This window comes from Kogia breviceps, chromosome 5, assembly GCF_026419965.1.
Source record: "Kogia breviceps isolate mKogBre1 chromosome 5, mKogBre1 haplotype 1, whole genome shotgun sequence".
NCBI lineage: Eukaryota > Metazoa > Chordata > Mammalia > Artiodactyla > Physeteridae > Kogia > Kogia breviceps.
The window spans coordinates 15,645,644-15,661,697 of NC_081314.1; the positions used below are offsets into that span (position 1 = coordinate 15,645,644).

General features: G+C 39.0%; 1 protein-coding gene and 1 pseudogene across 4 annotated transcripts in view; one reads left to right on the forward strand and one right to left on the reverse strand.

Moving 5' to 3' along the window:
- LOC131757627 (small ribosomal subunit protein uS12-like) overlaps positions 1–8,817 on the reverse strand; it is a 33,569-nt pseudogene extending 24,752 nt beyond the window's left edge.
- The window catches only part of PIK3CB (phosphatidylinositol-4,5-bisphosphate 3-kinase catalytic subunit beta), a 198,022-nt gene that overhangs the window by 40,418 nt on the left and 141,550 nt on the right, over positions 1–16,054 (forward strand). For 3 of the 4 annotated variants that reach the window (XM_059065159.2, XM_067033692.1, XM_059065160.2), the window contains exon 2: positions 13,520–13,624. The exons of the other annotated variant lie outside the window; for it this stretch is intronic. The gene's annotated coding sequence lies outside the window, so the exon portion shown is untranslated. The remainder of the gene's footprint in view (positions 1–13,519; positions 13,625–16,054) is intronic. 4 annotated transcript variants of the gene reach the window in all.

Here is a 16,054-nt window from a genome sequence, read left to right on the forward strand (position 1 = left end):
CTTAATTTGAAGGCCATATGAGGCTTTTCTTTTTTTTGGGGGGGGGTGCGTCAGGTGGCAAGCGGGATCTTAGTTCCCCGACCAGGGATTGAACACATGCCCCCTGCATTGGGAGCTCGGAGTCTTGACCACTGAACCGCTAGGGAAGTCCATGAGGCTTTTTGAATAGGTCACATAAAAAATAAATAAAAATGAGAATATGGTGAAATTGTAGTGAACATAATGGATAATAGTTTCTCTCTCCTTCAGAAAAAAAAGCCTGTTTTCTTTTCTTTTTTTGGCCATGCCACGTGGCTTGCGAGATCTTAGTTCCCCAGCCAGCGATTGAACCCAGGCCCAGGCCATGGCAGTGAAAGCACGGAGTCCTAACCACTGGACCACCAGGGAACTCCTGGAAAAGTCTGTTTTCTAAACTATGCCATTATTATTGTTCTGTGAACCTTGTTCTAAGAGTATGCCAAAGTGAATGTCTTTTTTTAAGATTTTGGTAGCTATTTTATTTATTTATTTATTTATTTATTTATTTATTTATTTATGTCTGTGTTGGGTCTTCATTTCTGTGTGAGGGCTTTCTCTAGTTGGGGCGAGCGGGGGCCACTCTTCATCGTGGTGCGCGGGCCTCTCACTTTCGTGGCCTCTCTTGTTGTGGAGCACAGGCTTCAGACGCGCAGGCTCAGTTGTTGTGGTACACGGGCCTACTTGCTCCGTGGCATGTGTGATCTTCCCAGACCAGGGCTTGAACCCGTGTCCCCTGCATTGGCAGGCAGATTCCCAACCACTGTGCCACCAGGGAAGCCCAAGTGAATGTCTTTGTGTGATACCATATTTACAGGTTGTGGTGCCAGTGAAAAATATGTCGTGATTTTAACTACTAAAAGTTTAAGTGATCTGCTTTTATAAAACATAATAGGAACTGGGAAATTATTTTAATGACTCTTTTCTAAAATAGTCACATGCCTTTTTCTCTTTAAGAGGTCAAGTAATTTGTCTAGAAAATGTGGTAACAGTATTAACCTGTGTTGTAAGTGATTTAACAGTAATTGAATGCTTTGCTAATATGATGTGGAATACTGGTGAGCTGACTCTGGTCAAAATTCAGACCTTTGGAATGTCAGATTTGTTCTTCCAGGAGGTTGGGGCTTTCCTAGGCACGCAAGGTAGAGACTTCCTGAAAATTATGGCAGAGAGCCTCTGCATTTTAGAGCTTTATTTTACAGTTGAGAATTGAGACCTAGAGAAGGAGGCTGCTACCTCCAGGGTGTGCAGGCTGCAGTGGCTTCCCTAGGGCCACAGGCTCCTTTAGCTCTGCATTGAATTTACCCTTCATGTATGAGAATTGTTCCAGGAGCTTTTCTCATCGACTTGGTTAGTGTGACATCCCACCCTAACCCCATCCCAGGCCTTACTTTAAAAGGATTTCTTTTTCCCTGGCACAAGTACTTCTTCAGATACCCAGTTAATGAACAAACCTAGAGATGTTGGTTGAGCACTGAGGTATTGGGCTAGGTATAAGTGAGAGAGGCAAATATGTGTCCTATCTTCAATGATGTTATGATGTTGTTGTTTACTTGGATTGGGAGGGTGATGTTCATTCATAGAAATGTAAGGAGGCATTGATTTGAAATCAATGCGAATAAAGACAGGAAAATATGTTTTTCATATTCTAATTTGCTTGACAAAATTTTAAGAAATTCATAAGCTGAGAATACCTGTTTGATCCATAGTCATCCATCACTGGCAGTCTCCCTACCTTGACACCAACCCCACCTCCCCCATTTTTTTTTAATACAGTGGTTTAATTGTCTTGTTGCAGAGGTGATACTTTTATTTAGTCAGAAGGCTGGAGCAGTGGGTATTTGTTTATAGTCTAAGATGCTTTTTAGGATGTTCTTTTCTTTTTCCCTCAGGGCTGAACTTTGTAAAGTTCTAATCTAGTATGATTATGCCAGGTCTGAATGTATCCTTTATTCTACTTCTAGCATTGCTGTCAATTTATCATAAGATTTTTCTTTTATACACTTCTGTTAGCTGAAGAGTTGGCCATGGAAAATCTGCTTCATTCACATATACCTTTATCTATTAGAGTGTGTGAATATTTTCCTATATTTACCATTTATTCATGGAATGTTTATTGAGAAGATATATGCTCTATGCTGTATGAGGCACTGGGGATGCAAAGTTGAAGAAAGCTCACGGCTTGAAGGAACTTTAAGAGAGACAGACAAATGAACAGATAATTCTAATACTGTGTGTTACCTGCAAATGATAGAGCCTCTTCAGGGTATTGTGGGAGGCATAGAATGGAGCAGTGGTTCTCAAAGTACAGTCTGGGGACCTCTGGAGGTCCCTGAGCTCTTTCTCAGAGATCTGCAAGGTCAAAACTATTTTCATAGCTTAAGACATTATTTGCTTTTTTTTTGCCCTTGTTTATGAATATAAGAAGGAGTTTGCCAGAGGCAAAATAAATTGTGATATCTCAATAGATTGGGTGCAAAGCAGAGATGAGAATCTAGCTGTCTTCTATTAAGGCAGACGTTAAGGAGATTTGCAGAAGTGTAAAATTGTATCTTCTCACTAAAGGTTTTCTTTGAAAAATATGGTTTTTAAAACTAAAATATGTTTAAAAATAAAATGTTTTTCAGTAAACATTTAATAGGTTTACTATTTTTTACATGACTAAAAATTTAAAATCCTTGGATTTAATTTCAAATTCAGTAAATATTGGTAGATATAACCTACATAGACAAGAGCTTTTTTTTTTAAAAAAAATCTTTATTGGAGTATAACTGTTTTACAATAGTGTGTTAGTTTTTCCTTTACAACAAAGTGAATCAGTTATACATATACATATGTTCCCATATCTCTTCCCTCTTGCATCACCCTCTCTCCCACCCTCCCTATCCCACCCCTCTAGGTGGTCACAAAGCACAGAGGTGATCTCCCTGTGCTATGAGGCAGCTTCCCACTAGCTATATAATTTACATTTAGTAGTGTATATATGTCCCTGCCACTCTCTCAGTTCGTCACAGCTTACCCTTGCCCCTCCCCATATCCTCAAGTCCATGCTCTAGTAGGTCTGTGTCTTTATTCCCATCTTATCCCTAGGTTCTTCATGACTTTTTTTTTCTCTTAGATTCTGTATATATGTGTTAGCATACAGTATTTGTTTTTCTCTTTTGAGTCCTCAGTAATTTTTGAGTGTGAAGGGAAGCTGAAACCAAAAAGTTTAAGAACCACTGGAATAGAAATTTCTAAACTGGTCCTCAGGAGAGAGGTGGGCAAGGAAATAGTCCTGTGGGAGGTGATACCAGGGCTTAGTCACAGGTGTTTAAAAAACTGCCAGCTGTAATGTAAAGAGGGAGGGAGTTTCAGAAGATAGGCAGGAAGAGGTGGATCACAGAAGGCCTTGTATGCCAAACTTAGAAGTTTGTTTCTTCTCCCATAGTCAGAAATAATAGTTTCTAAAATATGTTAATTTCTAACCTTACGTATGAAGTGCTATTGGAAGCTGTTTTACTATATATGTATTTTTAAATATAAGGAGGTTAGAAGATTGTGTTTTTGATTTTATTTGCTAAATTGGCTGTCAGCATTTTGTATATCAGGGGTGTTCTTTGCTTACAATACTATTTAACATTGACAACAGATGAATAATCTGTGACTTCAAGTCCTTAAAGAAATTATTATATTTCCTATAAAATGTGGGTTTCAGGTAACCATTTGTCAGTGATACCAAATTCTTGTAAACTGTTTTTAATATGTCAGTTATGGTTGTAAGTTAATACTGACAGACTTTCTTCTGAACCTAGAGATTAAGTTAATAAGAAAACTCAGAGCCTAATGTTCAAATAGAGGGCCAATGAGAAAATATTAGAAAAGCATATATCTGATAAGGAATATATATAATAATATAAAGAACATTTACAACTCAATAATAAAAATTTAAATAATCCAACTTAAAAATGGGCAAATAGGGCTTCCCTGGTGGCGCAGTGGTTGAGAGTCCGCCTGCCGATGCAGGGGACATGGGTTCGTGCCCCGGTCCGGGAAGATCCCACATGCTGCGGAGCGGCTGGGCCCGTGAGCCATGGCCGTTGAGCCTGCACGTCCGGAGCTTGTGCTCCGCAATGGGAGAGGCCACAACAGTGAGAGGCGCGCGTACCACAAAAAAAAAAAAGAAAGAAAGAAAAGAAAAAAAAAGGGCAAATAAACTGGTTTGAATAAATGTTTTTCCAAGGAAGATATAAAAATGGCTAATAAGCACATGAACAATTGCTCAACATTATCAGTCATTAGGGAAATGTCAATTGAAACCATAATGAGATGCGCTTCACATTACAAGTATGGCTATAATCAAAAGATGGACAATAACAAATGTTGCATGTGGATTTGGAATCCTCATACATTGCTGGTTGGATTGTAAAGTAGTGCATCTGTTTTGGGAAAGCAGTTTGTCAGTTCCTTAAAAAGTTAAACAGGGGCTTCCCTGGTGGCGCAGTGGTTGAGAGTCCGTCTGCCGATGCAGGGGACACGGGCTCGTGTCCCGGTCCGGGAAGATCCCACATGCCGCGGAGGGGCTGGGCCCGTGACCCATGGTCACTGAGCCTGCGTGTCCGGAGCCGGTGCTACGCAACGGGAGAGGCCACAACAGTGAGAGGCCTGTGTAAAGCAAAAAAAAAAAAAAAAAAAAAAAAAGTTAAACAGAATTACCATATGACACGGCAATTCCACTGCTAGGTTTATAGCCAGGAGAATTGAAACACATGTTCATACAAAAACTTGTACATGAGTGTTCAAAGCAGTCTTATTCATAATATCCAAAAAGTGGAAACAACCGAAATGTCCACAGCTAATGAATGGATAAGCAAATGCATTTTATCTATACAATGGAATAGTATTCAGTCTTAAAAAGGAATGCAATTATTTTACATGCTGCAGTATGGATGTTCCTTGAAAACATTATGCTAAGTCAAAGAAGCCAGTCACAGAAGACTATGTATTGTATGATTCCGTTTATATAAAATGTCCAGAATAGGCAATTCCATGGAGAAATATTTGAAACAATTTCAGACTTAATAGAAAAGCTTAAAAAATAATAGAGAGTTAAAGTTATATGGATTACAAGCTATCCTCAAGACTTTTCGTATTTTCCTGTGGAAGAAAAAAACATGTAAATAATAAATGAGAATTGCAAGTACTATTAAGTATTATGAAGGTAGTAAAGTGGTAGGGAATGAACCAGGTTACAATCTTAATTGTGGTGGTACACAGGAAACTTCTTAGAAGAGGTAACTTTTGAATTGAGACATGGTTGTTAGAAGGTGGCAAATGGCCTGGGGCAGAACATTCTAAACTGAAAGAATAGCAAGTATAACAAAAGCACTAAGTTAGGAACAAAGTAAGTGTGAGAGGAACAAAAAGCAAATCATTATGACTAGAAAGAAGTCAATGAGGAAGAATGGAAGACGAGGTAGAGGTAGACAAGTACCAGATCATAAAAGGTCTTTGTAGTGCACAATTGCAACTCAGGTAGGGTTACAGTGGGAAGTTTTGGAAGGTTTTAAGCAAACAATTGGAGTAATCTGATTTCTGCTCTGTGAGGTACATTGTAGTTACTCTGACACAGACAAACTGTAGAGCAGCTAGAGTGGAGGCAGAGACTGATTAGGAGGATGTTGAAGCAGAACAGCCCAGAAATGCTGATAGTGGCTTAGACCAACGGTCCCCAACCTTTTTAGCACCAGGGACCGGTTACGTGGAAGACAATTTTTCCACGGAGGGTTGGGGAAGGGGGTGGTTTCAGGATGATTCAAGCTCATTACATTTATTGTGCACTTTTTTCTATTATTATTACATTGTAATATATAATGAAATAATTATACAACTCACCATAATGCAGAATCAGTGGGGCCTTGAGCTTGTTTTCACTTGCCACTCACTGATAGGGTTTTGATATGAATCTGCAAGCAATTGATTTATTATTGTCTCTGGGCAGTCAAACCTCTCTCTAATGATAATCTGTATTTGCAGCCAGCACTAGCATCACTGCCTCAGCTCCACCTCAGATCATCAGGCATTAGGTTCTCCTAAAGAGCGAGCAACCTAGATCCCTTGCATGTGCAGTTCACAGTAGGGTTTGCTCTACTATGAGAGTCTAATGCTGCTGCTGATCTGACAGGAGGCGGAGCTCATGCGGTAATGCGAGCGATGGGGAGTGGCTCTAAATACAGATGAAGCTTTGCTTGCTTGACCGCCTGCCAGTGTGCAGCCTGGTTCCTAACAGAGCATGGACTGGTACCGGTCCATGGCCTGGGGGTTGGGGACCCCTGGCTTACACTGAGGCTATGTCAGGGACAGTGGGAGTGTTGGTTGAGTTTGATATGTTTTGGCTGGTAGAGTCAGTTGTTTTTGTTTTTTTGTCTGAGATGTTGTTTGAGGCGGAGCAGAACAGGAGGATATCAATAGTTTACATTGTTAAAATATTGGAAACAATCTAAATACCCATAAACAGTGGTATATCTACACAGTGAAGTACAGTCCAGATGTAAAAAAAGAATCAGGAAGATCTCTATGAACTGATACAAGTAATTTCCAGGATTGTTAAAGAAAAAAAGCAGAGTACAAACGAATAACTTTTATGTTAACTAGGTTAACTAGGATGTATTTAAAAGACACCCTTAAGGTTTGCTTTTCTCCTTGTTTCCCAGCTTTTGCCAGTATTTGATAAAATTTGAAAACCCGTTTTGAATTGTAAACACCTGTCTGTCGCACAATTCTTAGGTGTATTTGAATAGTTGATTATTCTGTTCTCTGCTTCCTTTTCCTCAAGCCACATGGGACAACCGTTATTGGAGTGTCTGTATCAGTTAGTGTTTGAGACTCTGGGAGAAATGCTTGGTCCGTATAACGCTGTCTACCTTCTTAGAAAATGTTATATATACTTATTTCTTGTTATCATTATATCTCATAATTTCTTTAAAACAAAAAATGAATAAAAGTTCATAAAAATTTAGGACTCCAACGTCAGCTGTTTTTCTACTTTATTACCATTTTTTTTGGGGGGGGTCATGCCACGTGGCACGTAGGATCCTAGTTCCCCGACGAGGAATCAAACCTGTGCTCCCTGCAGTGGAAGCATGGATTCTTAACCACTGGACTGCCAGGGAAGTCCCTTTATTAACTTTTAATAGACATAGTTAACTTTTTACATAGTTTTATGTAACACTTCTAAAGTGATTGAGATGTTTTCTTAATATTTTCAGTGATTCTATATGTATGAAAGCTTTACATCTAAGATACTGATATATTTCAGTAAGGAAAAGTGTTATTGGAGTTGCTGTTTTCTTCAAAACAGGGGCTGAATGAAGTAAAATGCCTTTGGGGTTAAGCAGAAAAGTGGGATTTTAGCTACACGTGTAGTTTCTTTAATTCATTCAGTGAACATTTTTGATTACCTGCCCTAATCAAAGGCATTTTGCAGGTACTTGGATTGTAAATATGAATATGACTCTCTCCTTGCTCTGAGGGACCTACAGTCCTGCAGGAGAGATAAGCAAACTAATATTTGTAATGCACTGTAATAAATGAGTTACATGCAAGTCACAGCAGGATCTCATGGGAGTAAGCTTTTGGGGGGTCAGAAAGGGCTCTAGAGAAAATTCCACCTGAACTGGTGTAGGTGCATAGGAGCTGGCCTGATGGACAGACAGCATCATCTGCACAGAGGCTTGCACGCCAAACTCTCTCATACTTAATCTTGTTACCAGAATTTAGTCAAATAGTGTCTTGCATTTTAGGTAAATGAGAGATGGATGATATAATTCAGTATGGAGGACAATTCAGTATGTTTTAGTTTAAGGAGGAGATACTATTGGCGGCAAACACTAGATGCTTCCTTTTTGTACATTCCCTTATTTATTAGACCATAATTTAGTTGTTGGGGTGAATTACTGGTGAGTAGAAAAGACTAACCCCTGGACTTACAGGTGAGAGTGTGAGAATACTTAGGTGAGGCTTTTGTTCAGAAGAGACATGAGGCTTTATATAACTAGGGCAGAGGAGGTTGGAGGAGATACTATTGGCGGCAAACACTAGATGCTTCCTTTTTGTACATTCCCTTATTTATTAGACCATAATTTAGTTGTTGGGGTGAATTACTGGTGAGTAGAAAAGACTAACCCCTGGACTTACAGGTGAGAGTGTGAGAATACTTAGGTGAGGCTTTTGTTCAGAAGAGACATGAGGCTTTATATAACTAGGGCAGAGGAGGTTGACCCTGACTCTGAGAGAGGCAAAATGGAATTTTGGAGGAAACATACTTTCTCAAGGAAACTAGTATTAGAGATCTTGGGCTGATGACTTAGGCCAGATAGATGTGTTCATACTACAGACTTCAGTGAGATGGATAATGTTGTTGCCTCAGTTACAGAGACAGTAAAAGAATAGTTTTTGTCATTGTGTGTGTATGTTGATAGTATTTGGACCCTATTTTGGTTTATTAACTTACTAATCTATGTATAATAGTAATAGATTCCCATGGTATTAAAAACCTTTTCAATATAAGAAAGTTAAACAGTAGAAACTCTCCCACCTCTAGCCCTCAGCCACCCTGTTCCTATTTACTGCATTCCTCCAACACTCCACTCTGTCCTGGAAACTATTTATTAGCCTCTTATGTATTCTTCTAGAGTTTCTTTACATAAATAAAGGCAATAAAATTACAGACACTTTTTCCTATCCAAAAAACTCACCAACTCCAAAGGGTAGCATATTGTACCTGTTCTGCAGATTGGTCTTCTTACCCTCCCCTTTGTACATTGCGTTTTTACTTAACAGTGGAGATCTTTACCAAAGGTCTTTCCATAGAGTATATAGTTTTGTTTTGTTTCTTAACTTGTATGATTTCCCTTTGGATAATTTATTTAACCAATTCCCTGTTGGTAGACGTTTGGCTTGTTTCTATTTTTTTATTATTGTAACAGTATTGCAGTGAACTACCTTGTACATATGGCATTTTGCCCATATGCAAGTATATAATTATGGAATAAATTCAGATGTGGTATTACTAATAAAAGACCATATATCTTTGTAATTTTGATAGATATTGCTAAATTGCCCTTATGTTTGGACCCTGACTCTCCCACCAATGAAAAATGTGTTTCTCTCCCCCTTCCCCAGCTTTATTGAGATTTAATTGACATATAACATTGTGTAAATTTAAGGTGTACAATGTAATGATTTGATACAGGCATAAACTGCAAAATATTTACCATAATAAGGTTACATAATTCACATACTTAACATTATGTTGTTGTTATGTTGGATGACGTATATCTCTTCACAGCCTTGCCAACAATGTACCATGGTAAACAGGTTGAAAATTGTGTAGTTAAAAAAATTTTTTTTTTGGCTGTGTTGGGTCTTCGTTTCTGTGCGAGGGCTTTCTCTAGTTGAGGCAAGCGGGGGCCACTGTTCATCGCGGTGCGCCGGCCTCTCACTGTCGTGGCCTCTCATTGTGAAGCAAAGGCTCCAGACGCGCAGGCTCAGTAGTAGTGGCGCACGGGCTTAGTTGCTCCGCGGTATGTGGGATATTCCTGGACCAGGGCGTGAGCCCGTGTCTCCTGCATGGGCAGGCAGATTCTTAACCACTGCGCCACCAGGGAAGCCCCGTCCCCCCTTTTAAACAACTATTTATTTATTTATTTATCTAATTTTTGGGTTTGTTGGGTCTTCATTGCTGCACACAGGTTTTCTCTAGTTGCGGCAAGCAGGGGCTACTCTTCGTTGCGGTGCACGGGCTTCTCATTGCGGTGGCTTCTCTTTGTGGAGCACGGGCTCTAGGCGCGCGGGCTTCAGTAGTTGTGGCACGTGGGCTCAGTAGTTGTGGCTTGCGGGCTCTAGAGCACAGGCTCAGTAGTTGTGGTGCACGGGCTTAGCTGCTCCGCGGCATGTGGGATCTTCCTGGACCAGGGCTCGAACCTGTGTCCCCTGCATTGGCAGGTGGATTCTTTTTTTTTTTTTTTTTTTTTTTTTTTTGTGCTAGGCGGGCCTCTCACTGTTGTGGCCTCTCCCGTTGCGGAGCACAGCCTCCGGACGCGCAGGCTCAGCGGCCATGGCTCACGGGCCCAGCCGCTCCGCAGCACGTGGGATCTTCCCGGACCGGGGCACGAACCCGCGTCCCCTGCATCGGCAGGCGGACTCTCAACCACTGCGCCACCAGGAAAGCCCGGCAGGTGGATTCTTAACCACTGCACCACTAGGGAAGCCCTAGAAGAGTACTTTTGCTTGAACAGGGACCAGAGATAGAACCTGTGTAGGGGTTTTGGTTTCATCATGTGCTGTTCTCAGTGCTTGGATGAGCTTTTGAAGTTCTCCCCCCACCCCTTTAAAGTTTAATGGATATTTGTCTAGAACTTTTTTCTTCTAATAAATGCTACTTGCTTTCTTTTCACAGTGAAGTTGTGAGTGGATCTTCATGTGTAAGGTTGTTAATAACATTGTTTTTACCTAAAGGATGATTAGGAACTTGAGGAATAAAGTTTATTGAATTCTGTGTTTGAAGGAATCAGAGTAATTTTGTTGACTGTCCAAGAAGACTAAGCAGTATACTTACATTCATTATTAACCTATATTGTGTCAAATTGGTTATTATTTTTTGCTTTCCTTTTCTCTTTTCCCTTTTAGATAGACATTTTTTTAGAGCAGTTTTAGTTTTACAGTAAAATGGAATAGGAAGCACGTAGAGTTCCCATTTATCCCAGTCATCCCCCCGCCCCAGCCTCCTCAGCTGTCAACATATTGCACCAGCAAGTTGGTTATTTTTGAGTTGACTAATTACCTTACTTTTGGGAAAGTAAACAGTCTGATACATTTTGACATCGTTCTAAAATTTGTTTTATAACATTCCTTTCACTTTAAAAGCATGTTATTGACCTTATTTCAAAAGAAAGGAAGCCAAGACTAGAATTAAATTATTTGCTTCCTAGCCAAATTTTATTTTGAAGGTTCCAAATGAAAAAGATTTTCAACTTTAGTAACAAAAATCATGCTCTTTTGATTCCTACTAATTTAATGAAACTTGAAGATTTTTCAGCCTTTTCTCCTTTTTTTTTAAACATAAAATGTTCTAACCAGATGGTTGAAATTTTTTATTAAAATTTCTGACTTGGAGTATTACTGACAAATGTAAACAATTCCAGACTTGGCATGTGGCACAAGTTCCAGTCCAATTTGGTTTTTAAAAATTAATTAATTAATTAATTAGTTTGGCTGCGTTGGTCTTAGTTGCGGCACGTGGGATGTTCCTTGCGGTGCGTGGGCTCTTTGTTGTGGTGAACGGGCACCAGAGCATGTGGGCTCAGTAGTTGCGGCATGCCGGCTTAGTTGCCCTGCAGCATGTGGGATCTTAGTTCCCTGACCAGGGATCGAACCTGTTCCCCTGCATTGGAAAGGTGGATTCTTGACCACTGGACCACCATGGAAGTCCCTCCAATCCAATCTGAGTGGGCTTAACCAGAAATGAATTCAATGATAATGATTAGGACGCTACTATCACAAAGGTCATAAAGTCCTGAAATGTTATTTGTGAAGAATGGGACATAATGGCTGAGAGGAGAGAGCTGTGAGCTCACTGATCCTTGGAAAGCACTCATGAAAGGGCTCAGATGAAAAGGCAAAGCCATAAAGTTTTATGAAGGCTATAGGATTTTCTCAGTGAGCCAGAAAAGTGACTCCAAAAATGATTGATATTTTTGACTACATTAAAATTAATGTCCATCTAAAAACACCAAAAGGAAGATGAAAAGATAAACCACAAACTTGGGAGGAAAATTGTAATATATATAATAGAGAATTAGTGTCCTGAACAGGGCCACCTTTATGGATGTACAACCTGTGCAGTCATACAGGGCCCCACACTTATTTTAATGCTAAGCTGTTACTGTCTTGAAATTAATTTTTGAATAAGTGGCCCTGCTTTTTTATTTTGTACTGGGCACTGCAAATTATGTAGCCAGTCCTGTTCCTGAATATACAAAGCATATTATTTCATAAGAAAAAGACAATCCAATAAAATTGTCTAAAAACTGTGAACAAAAGAATGCAGAAAGGAACATGGATCATTAATAAACTTGTGAAAAGGTCTTCAACCTTATTAGATCTTCAACCTAATCATGTACAAACAGATTACAGTGTGATACCATTTTATGTGTTCTGTATTGCTACAAATTAAGAAATCTGACTCTACCAGGTATTGGAGAAGATGTGTTAGTGATTCATATACTGCTGGAGAATTGGTAAGGTGATTCAGTTGAAGACATGTTGGCATTTTTGGTAAACTTGGGAATTTGGAGGTCCTATGTATGACTCATCAATTTTCCGCTTCTAGGTTTAAAGCCTTAACCCTAAAGAAATTCTTCTGTAGGTGTATACCTGGAGACTTGTATAGTAATGTTGATAAAAGCAAAAAACTAAACCATCCAAATGTTTGTCAACAGAGTGGATAAATACACTGTGGCATATTTATATAGTGAAATACCATATAGAGCAATGAAAATGTAACATGGATAAAGCTTAGAAAAATATTGAGTGGAAAAATTCAAGTCCCTGAAGACTTCATTCACATTTAGAAAAATATTGAGTGAAAAAATTCAAGTGTCCGAAGACTTGGTATGCTATGATAACTTAGCATACCAAATTATCAAGCTGAAAAAGGGAGCAGGGGACACAGAACTAAACAAAATATTGTTTAAGGACATAATACATATGTGACAAAGTATGTTTTAAAAATTAGTGGAATAATAAATATTTAGGATAAAGGTTGGGAGGAGAGGAGCATGTAGGTAATGTTACTCATGTTCTATGTGGTGTGGTGATTTACAATTTACAGTGTTCATCTTAATGCTTGCTTACATTCATCTTTCCATATATTTTGTGTGTGTCAAATATTACATTAAAGAAGAAAAGGGGAAAAATGAAATAAGTTACTCGTGGTTAGCAGCTTATGATGCAGATGGAGGAATGGATTGGGAAATAGAAAGAAAACTAGCATATTACAGAAAAGAGGTTTCAAGAAAGAGGAGGTAATCTACATAAGAGAATTCAGATAGTTGCACAGGACGTCCACTTAACTCCCTTTCAGCTGTAACGTTCTGTAACTTAAATATTGTGGTTTATGTGTTTTCTATATTTTCCCCAGATTTAAAAATACAGTTATAGGGCTTCCCTGGTGGCGCAGTGGTTGAGAGTCCGCCTGCCGATGCAGGGGACATGGGTTCGTGCCCATGTCTGGTCCGGGAGGATCCCACGTGCCGCGCTGGGCCCGTGAGCCATGGCCGCTGAGCCTGCGCGTCTGGAACCTGTGCTCCGCAACGGGAGAGGCCACGGCAGTGAGAGGCCCGCATACCGCAAAAAAAACAAAAACAAAAACAGTTATAAGCAATTATGTCATATAAGTAGTAAAATTATTTTTAATTTAGTCCATTTAGGTGTTAATATCTTTTATCTTCACCCTTTTTGGCAGCGTATCTTCTAATCTGAAAAAGTCTTCCATGAAAACTTCACTTTAAAAAAATAAGTAATGCCATCTGTTTTCCTAAAAGACTGAAATGGGGGCTATCATTTCAAGGTAAGTATCCAATTTCTTATCTTTAATTACTTATATTATTTTTTCAGAAGTTAAGTATAGAAGGAAGATGTGAATCTTGCTTAGATCCTAAATCTTTTAGTTATTCTGGGGTGGGGATGTGAAGGAAGTCCTAGGCCTTGTTTTAAGATAGTCAGGTACTTAGGATTATGTTTACCACAGATTAAACCCAACTTCATGAAGGAGAGAGGAGGGGTCAGTAGTGTTTAAAGCTTTTTAGAGAGGTTAATTGAAAACTGAGAGCCTTTTGGATTTGGCAGTTAGGAGGTCATTGCTGACCCCAGCAGAGGCCATTTCAGGACAGTGTTTGTGGCTGAAAATAAGTTTGCAGTAGAGTCAAGAGTGAAGAGAAGGTGGTAAAGTGAATATTTTAGCTCTTAAATGATTTATTAAACCAATATATGGTATGTACTTAGGATGCAGCAGTCATTTCTCCAAGCACTGGAGTTATAGTATGACAATATATATCTTTGTTTAAGCCTGTTGTAGATAATTTAATGCCCAAATATTTTTTCTCCAACTTTATTTAGATATAATTGACATACAACATTGTGTAATTGCTCAACTATCTTATGCCATTTTTTACTCTTGTCTTCTGTGTGATAAATTACATGGTCTACCCTAGTTATACTGTTAACGAGGGCAGATATTCCCTGCCTGGAGAATGTTAACTTGTGTGTTAGACTGGACTGATAGTCTAGCAGGCAAGTTAGGTGCTTAGCGGCACTTGTCACTGTGATAAGTGATGCAAAAGTGAAATCGTGACTACCTGAATGAGTGGTGGGAGTGGAAGCTGGTGGTCTGTGAGTTCATTTGGCAGGATAGATTTCAAAGGCAGATTTGGCAGGGAATATGGAAGAAAGAAATCATATATATGAATCCAAGACTTTGAGTGGATAGAAGTATGATGGTACCATAACATAAGTAAGGAAACCACAAGGAAAGACTGGTTATTAGGGGGCAAGTGGGTGGGACTATAACATATGAATCCTGTGAGACACATTTTGATTTTGGAGGTACAGGTAGAACTTTCAGAATATCTCCTTAAATGTGGAAATATGAGACTAAAATTTAGAAAAAAGATAATTTAGGGCCTGAAGATACAGATTTTGGAGCAATTCACATAGAGTTTAAGCAGTGGAAGTAGATAACATTTCCAGTAATCCTAGCAGAGAGAAAAAGGTAAAGCACAGAACTTTAAATGTTGTTAAAAATAATCAGTAAAGGAAAAATAAGAGGAAGGGTATGAAGGTATTGTGTCTTTCTTTGAAGCATAATAAAGAATTTCAAGGAGAGGTTCTTGAGAGGGATGAGATGCTTAGAAAGGTTAAGGATTTTAGTACCCTAGAAGGGCATTAAATTTAATTAAATTCAAGAACCGCTCTAGGACATTAATATAACCTAATAATTAATAATTATTAGGTTTATTATGTAATAAAATAAGATAATAATTATTAAGAGGTTCTTGATAACTGAGAGAACAGATTGAGTAGACCAGGATGAATTATAAGAGGTTAAGTAAATGGTTTTACAAAATACAAAAAAGCATGAAGTGTAAAATAGAATGTTTTTCAAGAAGTTTGTGCAGGAAATGAGACAGTGATCATTTTGAAGAGTTAGCCACATAGAAGATATTTTAGCATTAGCACTTGGTATATTTTAGGTGAAAGGGAATGATCCATCAGAGTAGTTTAAATAGGTAGAATAGTTTAAATATTAGAGTGATTAATTGCCCGAAGGAGGTAAGAAGGTTTGAGATCAAGGAAGGACCTGGGCAAAGGGCTTAACTCTTACAAAATAGTAGCAGCCATTCTGCTTAGAAACCAGAGGAAGGGAAGAGGGGATGAATCAAGGAGATTTTAGGCAAAGAGGAAGAAAACTGTAGAATTTCTTATCCTGCTTTTCAAAATAAGATGGGGATTGAGGTTATCTACAAGGCAAATAGTTAATCAGTGTTGGGGTTGGGATTCTGGAAGGAGAAAACATTTAGGAAAAATGTTGTAGAGTAATTTCCAACTTCAGCAGATATTCATTGAACACCTGCTTTGTGCCAGGTGTGTTTGTTGTGTCGAGTCTTAGTTGCGGCTCGCTGGCTTCTTAGTTGTGGCATGTGAACTGTAGTTGCGGCATGCTTGTGGGATCTAGTTCCCAGACCAGGGATTGAAGTCGGGCCGCCTGCATTGGGAGCATGGAGTCTTAACCACTCCGCCACCAGGGAAGTCCCGATAAGTCTTCTCCTGAAGCCGATTGTTGAAACGAACAATAAAAATACCAAATTATAATGTGATCTGAGGAGGGCAGTTGATAAAGTGACTTATTGGCTACTTCTTAGGAGGTGACTTTAAGGTAAGGTATGAAAGACAAGGATTCAGTCACTTGAAAATAAAGCTAACATAAAAATCTCAAGGAGAA